At 44.1% G+C, this 16,341-nt stretch overlaps 1 pseudogene; it reads left to right on the top strand.

Annotated features, from left to right (window-relative positions):
* The first annotated feature begins 696 nt into the window (after positions 1 to 696).
* Positions 697 to 1,789, top strand: LOC105490151 (glyceraldehyde-3-phosphate dehydrogenase pseudogene; annotated as a pseudogene).
* The last annotated feature ends 14,552 nt before the right edge of the window (positions 1,790 to 16,341 follow it).

Genomic DNA, 16,341 nt, shown 5'->3' with positions numbered 1-16,341 from the left:
TGAGACCTGCCTGGGCAACACAGTGAGATCCCACCTCTAAAAGTAACTAAATAAAATAAAAACAAAAATTAAAATGTCTCGGCCGGAATAAAAATGAAACAAACCGCATCAAAACTGAGAGGCTAAGAACAATGTGGAATTTCTGACAATTGCATGGGTTTCTGGATAGTTCAGTTGGCCTCATCTGAGCTCATATGGACCTCTTCAGTCAATTTCAGTGGGCTGGGGACCCCGCCCACTGATTGCTCAGCCTCTCTCCTGGTTATTTATCCTGGGTTTTGCTGCCACAAGGCGACCTCCAGGCATGCATTTACCAAGCTGCCACTTGTGCCCACTTCACAGTGTCCTGGAAATCCAAGCAAGCCCCATGGTCAAGCCCTGAGGCAATGTGGAGGCAACTTAGCCTCTGACTCTTGGTGGGAAGAGGGGCAAAGGGTTTTTGGCCATACCCAAGGCTCCGCTTTTGCTCAGGATGATGCCTCATAAAAGACAGAATTCTGTGTTTTCTCCACCTACAGCATCGTTGGTTTTTTTCTACCGTACCACAACCACCTTCCAAATGCCAGGGATGTTTTCATATGCTAGCATGATTCCCTTGCTGGCTGTCAGACACTGCACTCTACCCTATCAATAGGTGTGACTACCATGCTGTTGCTATTCTCATCTTTCAGACTTAAGAAAGCTATAGGTTCTCTGCTCCTCCTGTTCGACAGTCAGCCACGTTTTCTCGTGCATCGCCAGCGCATCCCTGAGACACCATGGGGAAGGTGAAGGTTGGAGTCAATGGATTTGGTCGTATTGGGCGCCTGGTCACCAGGGCTGCTTTTAACTCTGGTAAAGTGGATATTGTTGCCATCAATGACCCCTTCATTGACTTCAACTACATGGTTTACATGTTCCAGTATGATTCCACCCATGGCAAATTCCATGGCACCGTCAAGGCTGAGAACGGGAAGCTTGACATCAATGGAAATCCCATCACCATCTTCCAGGAGCGAGATCCCTCCAAAATCGAGTGTGGTGATGCTGACACTGAGTACGTCGTGGAGTCCACTGGTGTCATCACCACTACGGAGAAGGCTGGGGTTCATTTGCAGGGGGAAGCCAAAAGGGTCATCATCTCCGCCTCCTCTGCTGAAGCCCCCATGTTCATCATGGGTGTGAATCATGAGAAGTATGACAACAGCCTCAAGATAGTCAGCAATGCCTCCTGCACCACCAACTGCTTAGCGCCCCTGGCCAAGGTCATCCATGACGACTTTGGTATCATGGAAGGACTCATGACCACAGTCCACGCCATCACTGCCAGTTTTCCTCCGGGAAACTGTGGTGTGATGGCCACGGGGCTCTCCAGAACATCATCCCTGCCTCTACTGGCGCTGCCAAGGCTGTGGGCAAGGTCATCCCTGAGCTGAACGGGAAGCTCACTGGCATGGCCTTCCGTGTTCCCACTGCCAACATGTCAGTGGTGGACCTGACCTGCCGTCTGGAAAAACCTGCCAAATACAATGACATCAAGAAGGTGGTGAAGCAGGCGTCGGAGGGCCCCCTCAAGGGCATCCTGGGCTACACTGAGCACCAGGTGGTCTCCTCCGACTTCAACAGCAACACCCAGTCTTCCACCTTCGATGCTGGGGCTGGTATTGCCCTCAACGACCACTTAATCAAGCTCATTTCCTGGTATGACAACTAGTTTGGCTACAGCAGCAGGGTGGTGGACCTCATGGCCCACATGGCCTCCAAGGAGTAAGACCCCTGGACCACCAGCCCCAGCGAGAGCACAAGAGGAAGAGAGGCCCTCACGGCTGGGGATTCCCTGCCACACTCACTCCCCCACCACACTGAGTCTCCCCTCACAGTTTCCATGTAGACCCCCTGAAGAGGGAAAGGGCTTAGGGAGTCCCACCTTGTCGTGTACCATCAATAAAGTACCCTGTGCTCAGGAAAAAAAAAAAAAAAAAGAAAGCTATAGAACTTGCCCACGATTAAGACTGCAAAGGAGTGGAGCAGAATTACAAGATGAGCGGTCTCTGGATCCTACGCCTGTCCCAGCCAACACTGCAGCCTCTGCAACCACTTATATCTCACAAGGGTCAGACTGAGCTTGGTAAATATCCCTCCACCAGAGAGCTCATCTGCCGTGCAACAGCATTGAGTGTGGGCCCTGGAACTCAGAACAACTGTGACTGTGCAGACCTGCCAGGAGTCAGGTATGAAGCCATTCCCCTCTCATGACTGCCTGTCAGGCCCAGAACTGGACAATCCAACAGCCTGGAAGTTGTTCTCTTCAAGCAAATTGAGTTAGCCCAGGTGCTCAGAGGGGGAGCTAATGGATGTGGGCTAAGCATGAAATTGAGCCCATCTATCAGGTTGGTGCAAAAGTAATCGTGGCTTTTGCCATTACTTTTGATTGCAAAAACCGCAATTACTTTTGCACCCACCTCATAGTGTGGCATAATTTCATGGTTAGCTTTTATCCATTAGCTCCCCTTCTCCGCAAAAGCCAAAGCCAGAACGACGTTAAAGTGGTGAAGGCGAATGTTATACAGGATCACAACAGGCGAAAAGAGATCCCACTGTAGAACTGGGCTCCATTCTGAATACAACAGGGAGAAGGGATTTATCACCAAGGAGCAGGGGTCGGAGGATGGAAAAATACTAAGAGAAAATTGCACCAAGTCTGGGGAGAATACCGGCTGAACAGACCTGACAGGATTCCTGCTGAAGGCAGGCCAAGGTGATCAGACGGCAAAACTGTGAAAAATTTTAATCAGGTGTCGAAGGTCGGGCATTCTTGTTAAAATGACTTAGTAAGGTTTTTGCTAAAACTGGATTTCACATGGAAGAGCACAGATGGGTATTTACAGTCTGCCTAACGCTTGGACAAGCAAAGAATCTTTGTTACTAGTTCCCTTTCAGAGAATCAGAACTCCCAGTAAGCCTAATTAACTAGTTATAACTAGCCCTTCCTTGTTCTGGACTCTCTCAGTTTCAGCTGTGAAAGTTCTCCTGGGGACCCCACTCAGTCCTGGACAAACGGGAATAGTTGGTCACCCGGTTACTAGAGTCTCAGATAACATTTGGTCCCTGAACAACTAATGGAATGAGAAAAGTCTTCCTTGACCGATTTTGTTCGCCACTCTGATGTCAGAGTCCAGTATGGAGCTTGGCACCAAGTGAGAGATCATAAAACACTTGTTGAGGGCCGGGCCTGGTGGCTCACACCTGTAATCCCAGCACTTTGGGAGGCTGAGGTGGGTGGATCATGAGGTCAGGAGTTCAAGGCCAGCCTGACCAACATGGTGAAATCCTGTCTCTACTAAAAATACAAAAATTAGCTGGGCATGGTGGCGTGTGCCTATATTCCCAGGTACTCAGGAAGCTGAGACAGGAGAATTGCTTGAACCCAGGAGGCAGAGGTTGCAGTGAGCTGAGATCACACCACTGCACTCCAGCCTGGGCAATAGAGCTAGACTCTATCTCAAAACAAACAAACAAACAAACAAACAAAAAAACTTGTTGAATAAATGAGCATGTGAATGCATGAGTAAATGAATCTAATTCAGAAGAGGTGGCCCTGATTCCTACCTCCCAAGTGGGTGGGCAAAGCTATGGAAGCCCAGAAATACCAGAAATATGGCCCAGCATTTGCCCTTAGTGTACACTGAGGAGATATATGCCCTTCTGTTTGTTTCTAAAACAAGAAGGACCCGACAAACTGACCGATATAAAAGACTCCTGAATGTCTAATTCAAATAACTCAAGTTTCACTGACATAAACAGTGTCTTCTAAAATCTCGTACAATCCTCTTGAAGTTATGGTTAGTAAAATTCTTACTCAACATTTTCATGAACCAAGAAAAAAAGATCATGTTTTATGTGACCGAACTACTTTAACTTAGACTTTCTGAATTATTACACATCAGGGAAGGAACTAAATAAATGAGTAGTTATTTTAGTCTCAATTAAAGCGCTGAGTAAATCAAAAGAGATTCATGAAGGTGAAGGGCAGTGCTTTGGACTACACATTTATGTGTCCCCAAAATTCACATGTGAAACTCTAATCCCTAAGAGGATGGTATCGGGGGAAGGTCCTTTGGGGAGTGATTAGGTCATGAGGGTGGCGCCCTCACGGATGAGATTAGTGCCTTTATGAGACCCCAGAGAGCTTCTTTGTCCCTTCCACTAGGTGAGGACACAGCGAGAGGATAACTGGGGTTTTTTGTTAGTTTTTTTGGTTTGTTTGTTTTTGGGTTTTTATTTATTTATTTTGAGATGCAGTCTCACTCTGTCACCCAGGCTGGAGTACAGTGGCGCGATCTCAGCTCACTGCAACTTCTGCCTGCCAGGTTCAAGCAACTCTCCTGCCTCATCTTCCCGAGTAGCTGGGACTACAGGTGTGCACCACCACACCAGGCTAATTTTTATATATATATATATTTATATATATATATATATATATATATAATTTATATATATATATTTATTTATTTATTTTAAGTAGACAAGGGGTTTCACCATGTTGGCCAGGGTGGTCTTGAACTCCTGACCTCAGGTGATCCACCTGCCTCAGCCTCCCAAAGTGCTAGGATTACAGGTATAAGCCACCACACCTGGTCGAGGATAACTGTTTATAAGCCAGCAAGAGTGACCTCACCAGGAACTAAATTGGCCAGCACCTTGATCATGAACCTCCCAGCCTTCAGAACTGTGAGAAAAAAATTTCTGTTGTTTAAGCCTCCAGCCTGTAGTCTTCTGTTCAGAAGCCTGAGTTTACTACGACAGGCAGTAAAGTCCAGCAGTTAAAGGCAAGCACAATGAAGTGGAGCTAACTTGCATTTGAATTCTGACTTGGACGCATTCTAGCAGTGTGACATTGGGCATAGCATTTGACACTAAGCCTTTTGTTTCCTCGCATACAAAATAGACATAGCATTGCCTGTCTTTTGGAATTGTGGTAAGAATTAAACATACCATATCCTACTGAGCCTAAGGATAGTTGTGGAATAATTATTCGTAGGTCCACATTCACTCTCAAAGTTTTCCTGGTTTGCATGAAATACTATACACCCACCCAATACTGAAAGTACTTAGCTTCAGGTCTCACACACAGCTATGAAGTACCACAGCTTAATGTGCTAACGTTTTCCTAAACTTTGCATTAATTTTTTTTTTTTTTTTTTTTGAGACAGAGTCTCGCTCTGTCGCCCAGGCTGGAGTGCAGTGGCCAGATCTCAGCTCACTGCAAGCTCCGCCTCCCGGGTTCACGCCATTCTCCTACCTCAGCCTCCCGAGTAGCTGGGACTACAGGCGCCCGCCACCTCGCCCGGCTAGTTTTTTGTTTTTTTTTAGTAGAGACGGGGTTTCACCGTGTTAGCCAGGATGGTCTCGATCTCCTGACCTCGTGATCCACCCGTCTCGGCCTCCCAAAGTGCTGGGATTACAGGCTTGAGCCACCGCGCCCGGCCGCATTAATTTTTAAGAAATGTGTACATTTTGAAATTATTTTTAGCATAGTGCCAAAAAAAAGATATCACAAAAAAGTTAAAGAATATGCCATGCTGTCATGCCATTTGGGCACCAGAGCCTGTGAAATAAAATGTCATTTTGGAAAAGAAAAGCACCCATAACACCATCTTCATTTGTGTGGTAATGATGGAATACTAACGCCTACATTGGGCTTTCTATGTGCCAGGAGCTGTTCAAAGTGTTCAACACTTATTAACACTTCCTAGTTCTCACGCAACTCTCTAAGGGAGGCACTTGAATCGTCATCATTTTATGGAAAGGGAAACTGAGGCACCTAGGTCATCCATGTCAGCAGCAGAGCTAAGACTGGAACACGATCCGTCTGACTCCGAAGTCTGTGCTTTTGACTCTGCTGAATATGTTAACAAGGAAACTCTTACCCCGTTGGTTGTAACATTTCTTATCTGTCAAGGGCTGGGAAACCAGGTAAAATTAGGCACTCTTCAATAGGAGAAAAACGCTTCTATGGAGCTCAGACTTTGCAACATCATTTTGACCCCTCGGGGTCTCTTTTTGTTGTTTCTTTCCAAGTACTCAACTGTGTTCTAAGTCAGTTAGGTTCTGGATAGGTAGAGTGAGTGGCTGGAAGAAGGGATTAACTTTCCCTCTCAAAAAATCAACATTTTTACCCAAGGGAGGATTCAGAATATCCACCTCTCCATAAGGCTGATCATTTTTCTAATAACTACCTGGGTTTTTTTTTTTTTTTCTCCAATCACACCTAGAGAAGACATGAGCTCTACTCTAAGATAATAGGAATGGCTCAGATTCTACTCATTAATATAATGATTCCATAACACAATGACAGATAAAAGAACTCTCTTTTTATTCTACTCAAGGCTGGTTTTACATAAAAATAGACCATAACTCAGAGTCTGTAATGTCTATGAAAAGGTTATACTCGTTACCATCCAAATAGGCTGAGCTAATAAAAATTATATTTGTTACAATCCAAATAGATTAACCGGCCTTAAGGGCTTAGCTATGTATTACACTTTTCAATTTTCTTATAATTAAATTAACATAAAATAGTCTTCACAAATAAATGGCTGTTTCAGAAATAGTGAAGCTCTGTTTAACAAAAATAGCCATTCTGTTTACATGTGCAGCCACTGAGGTAGACCTGAGAAGTGGAAGAGGTTCTTCTCTGTGGAGTGGACTCATGATCAAAAGATTAATAGACAGATCCCCTCTCACATGTCCTGCTGACGCCTCAGGCACCCCCAGAAGATGGCCCAAGGAGAAACCCAGGCTCCTCTCACATTCTCTTCTGGACTGAGGGCCTCCTGGACCACCCGCCTGTTCTTCCCTGGGTGCTCCCAGCCATGCACCACAGGGTGGAGCCTCAACTGGCTCACCTGTTAAATGGGAGACCCATGGCGGGTCTCCTCATTCCTAGTGCTCGGTTTCCTGCCAGCCTCGAAGCTCATGAATAAAGGTTCTGCTGAAATTTTCTCAGCTCATCCCCCACTTTCCTTCTCCGGAAGCCTGGTCTCTGGGTATTTGCCTTCCAGCTGGAAATCCTGTTGAAATGTTGCTTCCGTTTGTAAAATTCATGATTCAAAATGTTGATGTTTTTGTTGAGGTGCCATTTTGTAATTCTGTCCCAGAAGCATGGTGAACATTGAATAAAGAACGACTTAAGTCTCTCAGCTGAAGTGTTGAACAAAAGAATTGATGCCTTTAAATTAGTTGAATTCCTTAAATGTCATCATGCTTGAAAAACTAATTAGTTGTCGATCAGCTTTTGTTTTTTTCTATAAATGTCTTAAAGAATGGAAAGAAGTGGAACAAGTTATTGTATCTGTTGCCATTTGAAACAATCAGAAGCTTGAGTTTCCTCAGTTCCTAAAGTCAAGAGGGAGAACACTCACAAGGAAGAGACGGGAGCTCATGCTGGCTGTGAGCTCAGATGTCAGACATGGGGCTGGGTGCTGTGTTGAACAACTTTAATTGCTTCATCTCATTTAATCTACTCATCATCCTGAGAATTAGGGAAACTTACTCAATTTTGAAAGGAGGAAATAAAGGTCACAGAGCCAGTGTGAGTCAGAACAAGTCGTACAAATGCAGAAGCAAGGAGACAGATTGGTAGAGGTGGGAAGCCCAGTGCATGGAGAAGCCCCATCAGAGTATTACTAAAACCAGAAGCAGAGTGTCCATCCAAGATCTCATCATATACAGGGGTTCTACAGATAGCCTAAGCTTGACAGTATGGTCAGTTCCCATCACTCTTGAATGTTCTTCTTTGACCTCAGTGGCTCAACTTTATCAATAGTAAAATGTAGTCTCATTGAGCTATGTGATAATATAATGTAAACCCTCACACCAGCAGCCCTTTGTTTATCATTGTGATTATTTCCTTGGAAGTAAATAGAACTTAGAGGATATCTTGATGGCATTGGGGCAGATGGCAGCTCTGTCAATCTCTGTGAGCCCTCAGCAGCTGCCCACATTTTGGACAATCTAGTCCTTCCTCTTTGGCATCTCCACAAAAGGTTGAGCAAGAAAAATAAAGATGAGGCTCAAATGAGTCCATTTTGCTGCATGTCACCAGCTTTTATTGAAGCTATGATAAGGGAGGAGGTCAAAAGTAAAGATGCAATAAGATGCCTAAATTATCTGGGGATCACTCATTTATGGCACCCCTATTCCTCATCATCATGGATGAACAAGACCTGGATGCACGTTTAATAAGATTATAATGCTTCCATTCAAAGCGTTCCTGTGAAGCAAGTAGGTGAGAAACATTGCAATCTGCATTTTGTAGCCTTTCCGCTCTCTTGCTGTAGACAGTAGTAAAGTTACTCATCTTTACCTCCCAAGTGCGTAGCCCAGAGTAGATTCTCAACAAATGTTATTTTGAAAGCACAGGTTTGTGATGTTGTGTACAGGTTCTCAATGTTGGCTGCACATTGCTGTCCCCTAGGGAGCTTTCCTTGGAGATCCCCAGGAGACCATAACATGCAGCAAAGTTGGAGAACAATGAGAATTACCTGTGTTGCTGGAGGGCAGCTGTGACAGAGCGTCAGGGCTCAACTGCAGGGTCACATGCCTGTTACCCTTTCCCTATAAGGATCAGGAAACAGCACCCAACTGACAAGGCAGTTAGCTAGTGGGTGGGTTAAAAAATAAAACACCTGGGCCGGGCGCGGTGGCTCAAGCCTGTAATCCCAACACTTTGGGAGGCCAAGACGGGCGGATCACGAGGTCAGGAGATCGAGACCATCCTAGCTAACGCGGTGAAACCCCGTCTCTACTAAAAAAATTTAAAAAAAAAAACAAAAAAACAAAAAACTAGCCGGGCGAGGTGGCGGGCGCCTGTAGTCCCAGCTACTCGGGAGGCTGAGGCAGGAGAATGGCATGAACCCGGGAGGCGGAGCTTGCAGTGAGCCGAGATCCCGCCACTGCACTCCAGCCTGGGCGACGGAGCGAGACTCTGTCTCAAAATAAATAAATAAATAAATAAATAAATAAATAAAAATAAAACACCTGGTACACTAAGACAAGAAAAGGGAGTGAGATAAAACTTACTTCAGAGGCTGAAGGCCAAGCTTTGTGCTGTTTCTGATGGACCTCAACGCCCTCAGCATAGAACAGGTGCCTCCTAAGTGACAAGATTAGCCTCACCCTGGAGCACTGGAATGGATAAGTAGAAAGTGCAGGGGCTTTAAAGACCAAGCCGTACTCCAATTCCACCCCTACTCTGCAAGCCTCGTGGCCTCAATGGGCTTATCTTTGAGATGGGGTCTCTCAGGGTTGTGGTGAGGTGGACTGAAGGGTCAGTCTGCATGAGGAACAGACACACAGTGGGCACCTGGTCTGATACATGTAAAAACACAGCACGTACATGTGCGTGCACACACACACACACACACACGTGTGTCCTTCCCAAGCTTGTGCTGGCAAAAAAATAAAAACCTCAAGAGATCATTTTGGCAGAAGTCATCCTTGCCAAAACTCCTTCCTTTTTCTACACATAAGCCAGTGTAAAAATGTCTCCTGCAGGATCTCCAGGGGAATAGTTGGGAAGGAGCTGTTGCTGTGATCCCCGACAAAAGCAACCTCCTCACTGCCATCCTTGCACTTCTTAGCTCCTGCTGGCCCCAGCACATACCCTCAGGGCACTGGGACGGCAAAGCCCCTAGGAGTCCACTCTGAGCAGCTCCAGCCACGCCTGGTAGGAGCCCTCCCTTCCCATCACCCACTTTCCCTCTCAGCTTTTCTTCCACTCGCTTGCTGTGTGGTCCTTTCAGCCCATGCAGGGCTGACAGACAGGTCCCTGGCCTAAAGCATCTCAGTTTATCCCACTTATCAAAAGCTAAATGACTCACCCCTGGCTGGGCATTTTGTTTTTTGACTTTTTTTCCTTTTTTAACAGATTCAGTAATTCTCCATTTCACCAGAGACCAAGCTCTCTGGGCAATTCAGCATCAGTCTCCTCATTCCCATAGCTGAGATCGATGTGTCCACCCTGTCCTATTTTAAATGCACAACGTTCCTCGTGAGAATTACCGTGTGCCACAGACCCGCTCCTCACATGAAATTAGGCCACGCTGAAAACAAACAGCGTCACAGACAGCGTGGGAGGAAAACAGTGGCCTATATATTAAGAAACACTCGGAGCCTTCAATTTGAGATCTAAGCAGGATGAAATCCCTCCCCACACACCTGTGACATTTATCCTACGAATACTTGGTAAAAATCGATTGACAGAGTTAAAAAAGGCCCTTGGGATGACCTAGCCCAGGGATTATTAAGTCGGGACAGACATCAAAATCACCTGAGGAGGTTTTTCAACCTGAGCAAGAGATTCTGATTCACTAATTCGAGTTGGATTTTAAAGGCATTAAAATGTTGCCAGCAGATGCTGTATTTTGCATTCACTATTTGGGTGGGTGGCGGAAGGAGGTTATTTTTATCATTGTCATTTTCTGCAAAGGGAAAAAGCACAAATTGTTCATGAATGATGGTTGCTCCTTTCACTTTTATTTTGTCATATGAATTCCCTGCACCCTCACAATCTTCGATTAAGTAAAGGAGCCAGAAAGTGGAAGAATGGTGGGCACTCATATAGGAACAAAGGAAAGCCAACGAAGTTGAAATATTTGATCGTTTCCCCAGGTCTTTGATAGAGGCCCTGTAACATTTCCTCTCCTGCCGCTTCAATGGCTCATTCATGTCATTTCTTTGCTTCATTTGCCTTTCTCATCTTATAGATTTTTCCCCTTTACGGACTTCTTTTGGTCCCATTTCCCTCTCACCTTCCCATTCCCCTACTCAAATCCGCCTGGATAAAAATGAAAATGACTGCCTCATGTCAGACACTTGGTATTTCATGATGTAGGACAAGGATCCACCCTTCAGGAAACTCAAAAATGTGACTTTGTCCTGAGGTCCCCTCCAGGCCACTCCCTGTATAAAGTATAGCTTGGTGGTTCTCAAACTTCTGTAAGCTTGAAAAAAGTCACCTTGGATAGCTTGTAGAAATGCAGACCCCCAGGCTTCACGGACAGAATTTGACTCAGTGAGTATAAGTTGATGCCCAAAGGTTTAAAGAACACAAAGGGATTATAATGCAAGTAGCCTGAGGAAGAAACATCAAAGAAGGCTGATGTGGTCCCAGAGCCCTCGGGTTCCTGTTTGCAACCTTAGTACCAAAAGCTCAACCACTGGCTCTGAGCTCTTAATGTCTGCTTTGGTCCAGTGAGGATTCCTGCCACACCCACCTCACGGGGCCAGGATACCGACTAGATGAGAGCATCATATAAAGCACCCACATAAGGCCTGGCCTGAACAGGCAGCCGCTTTATTATCATCTCAGCTGTTCCACACACATTCTCGAAAATCAAGCAATTGCTTCTGAGGAGTGTGATTTCAAGAGAAAATATACTCTTAAGAAAAACTTTTGCCTTAACGTCTATGATGTTCTTCCATGCCGTGCCAGACCTGAAACTCGGGAACTTTAAATGAGGGAAATGGTTTCCTTTAAGGCCTTCCTACCTCCAACATCACTTTTCTCTGTCAACTCTTCCGTGTGCGAAAGAGTCATCTTTGTTAAAGACAATAATATATTTGCATGTGGCCTTTAGTTCCGATCTTCTTCATCCGTTAAGGAATAAAGTCCAGGAAATGACCTCAATTCATCTGGCTAAGCTCCATTCCCCACCCCCCACCACCTGTCTCCTTCCCAGATGCATTTCCCTTTGTGCTCAATGCCCAGCTCAAATATCTTGTGTAGATATCATCTCTAGCTCTTTTCCCCACAATTTTATATAACTTTGAGTTCCATTGTGGTTTTCACACATTCTCTAGTCTTTTGCTTTTCTTTTTTTTTTTTTTTTTTCTCAATGTACATATCCATCTCATCCCCTGGGCCTAGCATACTCTCTCTGTACTCTCTGGACAGGAAACACATCCACGGGAGCCCTCAACCCCCAGCTCCTGACCCACAGCATGATGGGCATTAGACCCTCAGTGATGTGTAAACAGGACCTGAACTTCTGACTCCTTAGGATCAGAAGTGAGAAATGAAAAAAGGACTGGAGAAATACCTAACATTTGGATGAGGGCACCTGATACATAAAGCAAAAACAACACAACTCTTCTTTCATGGTTTTAGCCACATCTCCTCCCACTTCAGTCGTTGCAATGCTTAATTACAAATGCATGCTTGACTCTTCCCAGAGTTACAGTACAGATTGAGAAGAATCAAGCTCTTCAATGACTCAGAAAATGAAAGGTAGAAACAACTTCCCCAGATGTAGCTAGGCCTAATGGGTCCCTGTTTTTTTGTGCGTTTGTTTTTCTGTTTGTTTGTTTGTTGTTCTTGTTTTTGAGACGGAGTCTTACTCTGTCGCCCAGGCTGGAGTGCAGTGGCACAATCTCGGCTCACTGCAACCTCTGCCTCTCAGGTTCAAGTGGTTTTCCTGCTCAGCCTCCCAAGCAGCTGGGATTACAGACACCTGCCACCACACCTGGCTAATTTTTGTATTTTTAGTAGAGACAGGGTTTCACCGTATTCACCAGGCTGGTCTTGAACTCATGACCTCAGGTGATCTGCCCGCCTCGGCCTCCCAAAGTGCTGGGATTACAGGCATGAGCCACCATGCCTGGCCTATGTCCCTGTTATACATAATTTCACTGCCCAGGATATTGCTTAGCACACCATGGGTACCCAGTAGGTATTTATAAAATGAATAACCATGCATATTTGTCATTTTATTAGTATCCTTCCAACCCACAGTCATTGGTGACATGGTGTTGTTTGGGAACTTTTGCAATATGGCAGGCAATTAATTTATGCAAAATTTTATATATTGATTCCAAGTATAAATAACTTGCGTTTGTGGTTTATTTAACTCTTGAACATTCTATCTGTTTCCCGGGGCTGCCGTCATGAATTACCACAAGCTGGGTGGTCTAAAACAACAGAAAGGTATTCTGCATGGTTCTGGAAGCTGGAAGTCTGAAATTAAAATGCAGGGGGGGGCCATGCTGTCTCTGAGGTCTCTAGGAAAGAGTACTTCTTGGATGCTTCTAGCTTCTGGTAGTTGCCAGGAATCCCTAGTGGCTGGCTTGTAGATGCAACGCTTCAATCGACATCTCCAATCTTCACGTGGCCTCCTCTCCTGTGTGTCTGTGTCCAAATTTCCTTCTTCTTAGAACTCCAGTCATATTGGAATAGGGCACACCTTGGGCCCTACAGGAAGTAGGGCCCTGCGCTTATGATCCCATTTAACCTGAATTACCTCCTAAAACCCTTGTCTCCAAATACATCTCTTCTTAGCTTGATTACATCTGCAAGACCCTATTTCCCAATAAGGTCATATTCACAGGTTCCCAGTGAACATGAAGTTTGAGGGACACTGTAACACTATTAAACCCACTACAGACATCTTCTTGACCTGAGAACTGTGAATATGTAGTACACTGAAATTTTCCTCAGCCAGTCCTTTTATGGGGAAAAGCAGTTTTATTGCCTTGACCTTAACAGTTAATTGGAGGAAGGTGTTAGGGTAGGAGATGAATGAGATGACCATTCAAGAGTGTGTCCATCTGCACTGGGAGGAGGGTCTCATCACAGAGAGAAGACCCTCAAGTCATGGAGCCAAGACAGTCAGGGAAAGGGACAGGATAGAAAGGGTTAGGTCTCTACACCCTGGTGACCACCTTTAAAATTTCAGAGTTGGAAGGTTGCCATAACAAACTACCATAGGCCACATGGCTTAAATAATGAAAACTTATTTTCTCAATATTTCTGAGGGCTGGAAGGACAAGACCAGGGTGCCGGAATGGTTATTTCTGGTGAGGCTCCTCTCCTTTGCCGTAGACGGTGCCCTTCTTGCTGTGTCCTCACATGGCCTTTGCTCTGTGAGTGCCCATCCCTGGTATCTCTCTTCTTTTAGGAACACTAGTGCTCTAGGATCAGAGCCCTGCCTTTCTGATCCCATTTAACCTGAATTACCTCCTAAAAGCCCTGTCTCCAAATACAGTCACAATGGGGATTAGGACTTCAACATATGGGTTTAGGGACGATGCAGTTCAGTCACAGCAGACAGAACCTGGAAGTCATTGCACAGATGAGGACCGTTCTGCCAGGTCCAGAGATTTGATAAAGGTCTCTCCGGTTGGAAAGGGCCTCATGTTCCTGATGCTCTTCCATTCTGCTAGAGCCTCGAGTTGAGTCTTTTGACTTTCCTTTTTGCTTTAGTCTTCTCAAAACACAGAAAAATAAGTAAATCTCTCTTAAATAAGCAAACATTGATGGCAACCCCTTCATTTTGACGTATGCCTAAAGACGATGCATAGGAGTTTGAGCTAAAGTCTCCTTTGAGGCAGAAACCAAACAAAATGCGTAACCCACGTTGGATTCCTCATGAACCCAGCACTGGTCTTACACATAGTAGGCATGCATTAAGTACAGATACTAACAAAAAAATTGTATTTAGTACTTATACTAAGTACTTTACATATATTAAGTCATTTAATCCTCTCTAGAATTTAATAGGTAGGTTCTAGTATCAGTGGCATTTTGCAGATAGAAAAATCAAGGAGGCCAGGCTTGGTGGTTCACGCCTGTAATCCCAGCACTTTGGGAGGCCAACGTGGGCAGATCACGAGGTCAGGAGATGGAGACCATCCTGGCTAACATAGTGAAACCCTGTCTCTACTAAAAATACATTAAAAAAAAATTAGCCAGGCATGGTGGCAGGTGCCTGTAGTCCCAGCTACTGGGGAGGCTGAGGCAGGAGAATGGCATGAACCCGGGAGGCAGAGCTTGCAGTGAGCCGAGATCACGCCACTGCACTCCAGCCTGGGTGACAGAGCAAGACTCTGTCTCAAAAAAAATAAATAAATAAAAATAAAAAATAAAAAATAAATCAAGGCACAGGGAGGTTTATTAATTTATTCAAGTTTCATTAATGTATAAATGAGTGAATGGATCAAGGTATTTAAAGACTGTTCTAAGTTCTATGCTTCAATGCTGCATAGCCATATCTTTTATTTTATTTGTGATATTTGGATATAGATTTTTTTATGTGTTTAGGAGGTGTGCTCAGGAAGGGGATGTTATTGTTTGATTACTGTTAAAGGTAAAAGAATACCAGGCAAATCACACTAATAATAAAGTCACTAACTATAAATATTCAACTCTTTATGTCAGTGTATTTATATCATGACCCAGTATACATACTTACTTATACTAAGTTTCCCGAAAATAATATTTAGCCTCACTATATACAGTAATGTCTTCTGCTATTTTCTCTTGTATCCTATTTTAGTCTATTTAGTTTGACTATTCAATGTCTTTTTTTAATGCAGATCATGACCAACCAAGTAGATTCCAAGAGCCACAATCCAGTCACAGTCAGCTGTTTGAAAAACAGCACTACTATGTATATACAGCATCAATGTATCTCATATATAGCATCTATATTATATATTTATATACATATTACATTTTTCTCAACATACATGTGCATATATACACCTAATAAGTAGATTTTTCTTTTTCCCTCAGTTGCTGAAGTTCAGGAGTATAAAGATGTTATAATAGGTGTACATTTTAAAGCTTTCAGAATGTTAAAAAAAAAATGCTTTGTTGTTACCCTGAAGTAAAAGGGACTAACATATTTCAGAGGTTTAGGCTTTGGAAAGTCATTTAATTTTTCCTCAGTCCTCTCTCACAGTATGTTTCCTTTTGTGGGATGTGACTTTCCTAATAGGAACATATTTTATAGTTAAACAATTCAGGTCAGACATCAGATTGTGTCTCCATTTAAGTACTAAATTGCATCAGACACCAAAATGCCTCCTAAGATTCTGGTGGTGAATCCGAGTTTCTGTGAATGTTCAGAACCGCAGAAAACCCTGTTTACTTAACATGAAATCGGTTACGTAATGAACTTCTGCAGAGGGTAAGATCCAAAGCTGAAAAAGTGATGTGGTTTGATACATTGTCAGAAGCAATAGTGCGACATGGAAGATTTGAACTTCCAGTGCTGTGGAGAAAAGAATAAATAAAGGAATAAATTAAGATGTGTCTTGGAATGGTGTGCTCAGGAAGGGGATATATTAACAGGCAGGTATAGAACAGTAATAGCGTAGGAAGAGCTAATATATTAAAAGGGACGATAAAGAGATAGGTTTGAAGTCTTCCCTATTTATATATTATTTTTAAATATGCCAAAGACAAAGAACCAGTGCACACCCAGTTGAACTGAAATGTTGTTTCCTGAAAATATTCAGATCTTATTTAGAGTAGTAAATGTTTTAAGAAGACCAGAGGCATACAAGCAAGCATATCAC

This window comes from Macaca nemestrina, chromosome 13 (assembly GCF_043159975.1).
Source record: "Macaca nemestrina isolate mMacNem1 chromosome 13, mMacNem.hap1, whole genome shotgun sequence".
Classification (NCBI taxonomy): domain Eukaryota; kingdom Metazoa; phylum Chordata; class Mammalia; order Primates; family Cercopithecidae; genus Macaca; species Macaca nemestrina.
Note: the sequence above shows the minus strand (reverse complement) of the source record. Positions and strands in the feature narration are given on the sequence as shown.